Source organism: Sycon ciliatum, chromosome 10 (assembly GCF_964019385.1).
Source record: "Sycon ciliatum chromosome 10, ocSycCili1.1, whole genome shotgun sequence".
Lineage (NCBI taxonomy): Eukaryota > Metazoa > Porifera > Calcarea > Leucosolenida > Sycettidae > Sycon > Sycon ciliatum.
In genome coordinates this window covers 29,136,085-29,142,925 of record NC_088652.1, presented here as the reverse complement: position 1 = coordinate 29,142,925, position 6,841 = coordinate 29,136,085, and the positions used below count along the sequence as shown (strand labels likewise).

Below are 6,841 nucleotides of genomic sequence, written 5' to 3'. Positions count from 1 at the left end.
GCAATAATGACACAAAGGTGCAAATGCGAGAAAACTCAATAAGCGCGACATGTAGTGCGACAACAAGAGACAACCACTGGACATACATGTAACTAATGAGGTTAGATCAATTTGTTGCGTAATTTGGTGGATCGTGCACGTCGCCTTTGTTCGTCTTCAAGGTTGGAGCAGGAGTTGGAGAAGTTACGTGCGCTTTTTCGTCTCAATGGATACCCCGAGTCTGTTATTGTGAAGTATGTAACTGAGACCAGTCCAAAGAAGAATGCTGAAGTTTCCACTAATCCAGTATACCTATGTTTACCGTGGAAGGGCGAGTCAGTATCACGTAAGTAGTAGTGACCGAGCCGGTCCTGGGCCAAGGGTTGAACCCACTTGACCTTATGAATGGGTACTTGAACTTTGCGGTTGTTAATTAAGTGGCCACTTGAACTTTTAATTGGATAAGTGGTAATGAAGTGGCCACTTGAGATCTGAAGTGGTTTTGAAGTGGGCCAGGTGTCATATTTAATTGGATTAATGACTAAGTGGTGTCTGAAGTGCCTCTCGGCGACATAATTGCTTTTAAAGTGGTGGGTGTGGTTGTTGACAAGAGTCACTGTCTGGGAATGTGTTCTGGAAACTTCTAGGTATTCCCAGGCTAATTAGAACTAGCTCTACGGTATGATGTCATAGGGGGGTATTTTTTAGGAGGTGTGACTCATTTATAAATTGATATATGATGCAGCGTTTACTGGAAAATGTGATCAGTTAGCATCATGGATATTGAAGAGCAATTTGAAATACTGCGTGCGTACAAGGAGCGTCAACGCGCCGTCGTTGAGCATGACGATGACCCTTGTCCTGATGCCCCTCCTCCTAGTCCAAACATTGACAAATGTTTTCATAATCATCAAGTTGTGAACGAGGGGCACTTTGTGTGTACTGTATGCGGACTTGTTCTTGATAGCGTGCTGTTGCCGGAGGTGAATTTTACAGAGAGATGCATTCTCCCACGGCTATATGCGGCTCGGGAGCGATTGACTGCCGTCGACAGACATCTGGTACGCTTCATGCAGAAGACCGGTGTCCTGCTGAACCTTCACGGTGTGCTGGAACCGTTGCAGTACATGAAGAAGGAGAGTGGCTACAAGAGCCTGAACTATGCCATAGCTCTGACATGCATCTGTGCTGAGCGCGACGAGATTTGCCAGAAGCTTCAGCCATATCTTCCAAAGAGCCATGTGGCGTGGGCACGATCCAGCAAGCTAATGAGTTGCAAACCGCAGCAATTTTCGAAAGCCTGGCTCCGCCAACTTCTAATCCGTACAAAACCTCTTACCCCTTTTCAGCTGAAGAAGTTTAAGCAGAATATCCGAGAGTTTAATTCTGAGGAGAAGGAACTGATGCAAAGACTAATCCAATCTTACGGGTGCTGTGAACCTCGTGTGGAATTAATTCCTGCGGAGATGAAATGTGCGCTGTACCGTTTCTCAAGTGCCATGTGTAGGGCGAGGAAGATGATGATGAAGGGTACCGTTGCCGCTGTATAAAACCCCTGACATCTTAATTTTCCATCATTTCGCAAAGCATCCTTGCCAAGTCACAAGTAATTGTTGTTGTTGTCTTCATCCTTGCTATTACTTTGGTGAAGAAGAAGAAGAAGAAGAAGAAGAAGAAGAACAACAACAACAACAACAACAACAACAACAACAACAACAACAACAACAACAACAACAACAACAACAAGAAGATCATGAACATGTGGTCTATTTTGAAAGATCATGGTGAGGACGGCCATTGTACAATGGGTGCGCTGATGCGTTGTGCTGCGCGGTTAGGAATCGCAACCTCGCTGACAAACCTGGTGGAACCTTTCAATGGAGACCATGGATATGATCAAGCAGTTGTTGAAAGTCACCCCATAACCAACTTGATCTGGATTGCTGCCAAGGACATGGCTTGCTGCGGGCGGAAAGAACTACTTGATGTAGTGAAGCTGCTGTTTCCAGTTGATCCAACCCCTGATGGAAGTACGCCTAGTACTGCTACTGGCAAGTCGGACATTGCTCAACGCCACCTCATGAAGAACCTATCCTGCGTGTTCAAGAAGGTGAAGAGCACCCCTTCCAGTAACAACATTAGTATGATCATCGTGTTGGTTGCAATGCTCATTCTCTTGTGTGAAGAAGTGTCGCTGAGAGGATACGATCATGAGCTGCACTGCACTCTATATCTAGTTGAGTTCTTCAATCAAGAACTGCATGCTATTGACGTGGTGCACTACAAGCGTTGTCAGCAAACTCAGTCAACATTCACGAATTGTGGAATTCCACAAATGCTCACATTGATTACTATTATGTCTATCCTTGCCTCCCTCACTTTGAGCTATATTATTAAATTTGACATGTAGACACACACACACACACACACACACACACACACACACACACACACTCAAATCATCATCATCATAATACATGACGTTATTCATTAAAAATGTTTTATTATAATTTATCAATACACTTGGTAAAGAAAACGGAATGAATCATAAATGTTGTAGTTTCTGTACACGCCTGTGATGGTATCGTCCATTCTCAGTACGGCTTGATTGGCATGGAGTGGGTTGGAAGTGAATGACAGCGTGCACTTGTTCTTCCTGGGTGTTTGACTGTGTGACATCCAGTAGCGTATCTCCTTTGTCCCGCGCTCTGCAGCATCTGCAGGGTATCCAACTAGAATGTATAACCCAAGTGGCACAATGGTACCGGCATCCACATTTTTCCAAATGGGAATTCAGTGAGCACCAGTTCTGTGTTTGCTTGAGTCTCCGGGAGTGTTCCGCTGACAGTGTGTTCTTCTAAAGCGAAAGTTTGTCGTATCAGTGTTCTTCTTAACGAGGTTTCACTGTACATAGATGCAAAAAGACACACATAGGTGGTCTTTATATTGCATTGTCTATTCCTTGATACATTGACACGTCTGTGTATTGCTCCCCGTTCTGATAGGTGTATGTTTTTGTTGTAATCGCCGTCACGTGAACGGTGTTGTCAGCCCTCATCTCTCTTCTTTTTACCATACATTCCTTGTAGACTTGTAGGGTTTCATTCTGTTGATGTTGTTGCTGTCCGTCTTGTTGTCGTGGAGGTGGTGGAGGTGGGCTAATTAAGTGGCCACTTGAAATGTGAAGTGGTGTTTGAAGTGCCTATCGGCGACATAAGTATTTCTTTTAAAGTGGTGGGTGTGGTGTTAGTAAGATTGACTGTCTGGGATGTTTTTTTTGAAATTGAATTATGATATTCTGGAATATTCTAGGTATTGCCAGACTACCCTTCAACCAACGAGCATCAAACAACTGGATGGGGATAAAAGTGATTGGAGCTGCCTTGATGAGTCCCATTCAACTCCAGCCTGAAGATCGTCTTCTTCTTCTTCAAAACAAAGATGCAATTCAGCTGTGACTTATGTCTTAAGACTACGACCGGCCTCCAGCCGTTCGTTGACCACGCCAAATCAAAAGGACATCGGAAGAACCTGGAGGCTGGTCGTCAGCCGGTTTATAAATGTAGCTGGTAAGTGATCTGTTATACAATTATCTTTATTTGAAATACAGGAGATCTTATACATCTTGTTTTATCTTTTTCCCCCATGCAGCGATGACGAGTGGATTGATCTTGGGACAATGAAGGATCACGTTACAACGTCCCGACACATCAACAACTACCTTCAGAGGCTTATCAACTTCTACGGGGTGTTGCCCATTAACAGCGTGACGAAGATGGCGCAAGCCCAGGCGGAGCTCCTGTGTTTATAATAAAAAGTTTAAAACCAACATATCTGTGTTAAATGTTTGTGTGAAAGGGGTCGAGTTCTCATTCAATTGCATGTTCCGAGGTGATGGGTTTGGAACGTTGAAGTTCGATGTGATCGACGTATTGGGTAGCTGCAAGTTCGTTGAACAGAGCGGTGGCAAAACATGTGACAGTTGTTTTTTGGCACGTTGTAAAAGCCCTTGACGAGATTCGAGTCGTAGAGGAAATCTACCATATTCTGCAGATTTAGATTCGATTGGTCAGTAATAATCTCCTCTATTGCCGTATTGGAGTTTTTCGATAGGCACTCGTCAGCTCCGCATTATAGTCTATAGACGGATGTAGACGACGCACAGACGCCATTTCCTGAACAGCATGGACCTGTGTGATCAATTCGACGCGCTCATCAATTACGTTCGACAGCCAAAGGGCTCTCCTGCAGGTGATGATTGTTGCAATCACGTGACCGAGGCCGTGATAAATGGACGCACGGGAGCATGATTTTCAAAACAAAGCGATGCATGCCAGAAAAAAGATGCTATCAATCTCGACAGCGTCTCCTAGGCGTCGACAGACATCTAATTAGTTTTCTGAAGAAAACAAACATTGGTGACTTCCTCTCAGCTCACTTCAACCTTCACCCCCCCTGCAAGAAACGCTACATTCTCTGAAGAAATCCTGTTTTGTACAAAAGCCTCAACTATGCTATTGCACTATCGTGCCTCCTATTCCATAGTAGCCTGTCGTCACATCGATATCAATGATGTCAGTGACGCCTCAAAAAGCCATTTTGAAACCCTGGCCAAAGCGAAGTGGATGTAACAACGTCTGCTTCACCATCTCAAGTGGAAGAGGGGAGATCGCGTTTTCCCACGTTCAGCGCGTACGAGCAACGTGCATCTCCTGTGAAACCATCTCTTCAACTGGAAATGGACGTCTTAATTCCAAACACAGTGGAGTTTCTGCTGGAAGTACACATGAAACATGGGAGCAACCTGATGCGTTAGACATGTCGGTTAAACTCAGGGGTGACTACCATGATCTCTACCTAAAGACCGATGTGCACCTTCTTGCAGATGTTTTTGAGAAATTCAGATGCACTGCAATGCTGACATACGATTTAGATCCGACACACTACTACACCCTGCCTGGATTCGCGTGGGCTCTTCTAAAGCATACAGAGATTTCACTCGCTCTGCTCACTGAGCTTCGGAAGAAGGCCGTCAACGAGTTTGACAAGGACTTCTTCAAACTTATGAACAATATGAACAATGTGTCTGGGAAGACAATGGAGAATGTAAGAAGAAGGATCTCCGTTAAACTACTCCGTGCAGAGGAAGAGGAAGATGTCATCAGAGCTGTGCACCATTCCACAGTAAGCGGTACATCTTAGCCGACGGTGTCAGCACACTTGCGCATGGACACCACCGCATCACACTGCCGGATGACTGAACAGTGATGTGATGTAATGGTGGTGGTGGTGGTTGACAATCACAATTATTCACACCCTGCACCATGTCAATTTATTTCTAATGAGTTATTGATGTTGATGTTATTGTTTTCTACATACCACAGAATAATCTTCTTCTTTTTTTTGTCTAGTTTCCCATAACTAGACTTTTATTTCTAATATACCTAAATATAATTGCTGGAAATACAATCACAGTTGATGATGATGATGATGATGATGGCCCAGTGTCGTTTGGCCGCATAGTGAATTTTTATGCTATGCCTCTCAACAATATCACTATGGATAACATTACATTTTTTTAAATAACTATTTGGTAAAGTAACATCATCTGTCATTTAATATCTATCTGGTAAAATAATCAGCATTTGAATATCTATTTGTTACTAATCATTCAACTGTTAAATGTCATATTTTACCTGAATATCTATCACGATTTTTGCACATAATCTCGGTTATCACCGTTTCAAGCCCGTACAAGAGGCCGTTTCCAATGATGATGATGATGATGATGATGATTTTGATGACAATGTTGATGTTTTCATTTTTTCGTGTTGTGTTCTAATCATTCGCCATGCCACTGTCAATTGTATTCTGTTTGCCCGTAAAAGAGGCCCATTCCACAATGTTGATGTTCATGATGATAATGATGATAATAATACTTGAAAGATTGCTCTTGTCGGCAGCTAGAGCTTGCTCAATTGTCCGTTGTCAATCCAGGAGTTGAACTTGTCCGGGTAGCCTTTCCACTTGACCAGAGACTGTCCGGGGCGTTTGCGCAGGACTTTCTCCACGCGGAACTTGGTTTTCCTTGGTTTTCTGCAGTCGATGTTCGTAGAAACTGCCCTGAATAGGCTCGTTCATGAGATCTCGAATGTTGTAGGTGGGTGGTTGGGTGGGTAGAACTCTATTCACGACGAACACCTCTTCAGTCCAATTGGGTGTGTAGCCCTTTTTCGAAATGAGCTTTGCTCACAGCAATTCTCACTTCATCGTTCACAGCATAGCGTCGCCGCCCTGTGCGTGCATCTGGACTTTTGCTGGGGTGATCCTGTACAAACGGAGCATTACACTCCTCGGACGCCTCGGCAGGTTTCATACCAATACTGCGGTACGGTGCTTGCTGGTGTTGTAGTCATGTACAAGTTTGGACTTTGGGTAGCACTTTGATGTAGACATTTGTTGATTTTGCTGTAAAGTGTTTGAGCGTTCTGTTGAATCGCTCTGCAACCACCGCCCCTTGCCGTCGTTATGAGTGCTGTACATGCTAATACCGTTGTCAGCAAGCCACTGCTTGACTGTTGCGTTGTAGAACTCTTTACCCTCATCGACCCACAGCTTGCGAGGTGAGCGCTTGCTGCTGGTCACGATGCTGCGAAACGCATCTCTGACAAGTGCGCCCGTCTTGTTCTGGAGCGGTACAACCCACCATGCATAGGGACCGAAAAGATCGATGACGGTCAGCAAATGTCGAGTGCCATTGTCATTTTTTTTTTTTGCAAACGCCTGCATGTCCACCAGATCTTCACTCCATCATGATAATTATGTCATCCAACTAGTGCACTATCACACGTCTGCGGGGCAG

The 6,841-nt window shown here is 44.3% G+C and overlaps 1 long non-coding RNA gene across 1 annotated transcript; it reads left to right on the top strand.

Moving 5' to 3' along the window:
* Nucleotides 1–351: 351 nt before the first annotated feature.
* Nucleotides 352–3,808, top strand: LOC135826212 (uncharacterized). The gene is made up of 2 exons (XR_010555231.1): nt 352–3,548; nt 3,631–3,808. It is a non-coding gene; the product is annotated as an uncharacterized LOC135826212 (long non-coding RNA).
* Nucleotides 3,809–6,841: the final 3,033 nt, after the last annotated feature.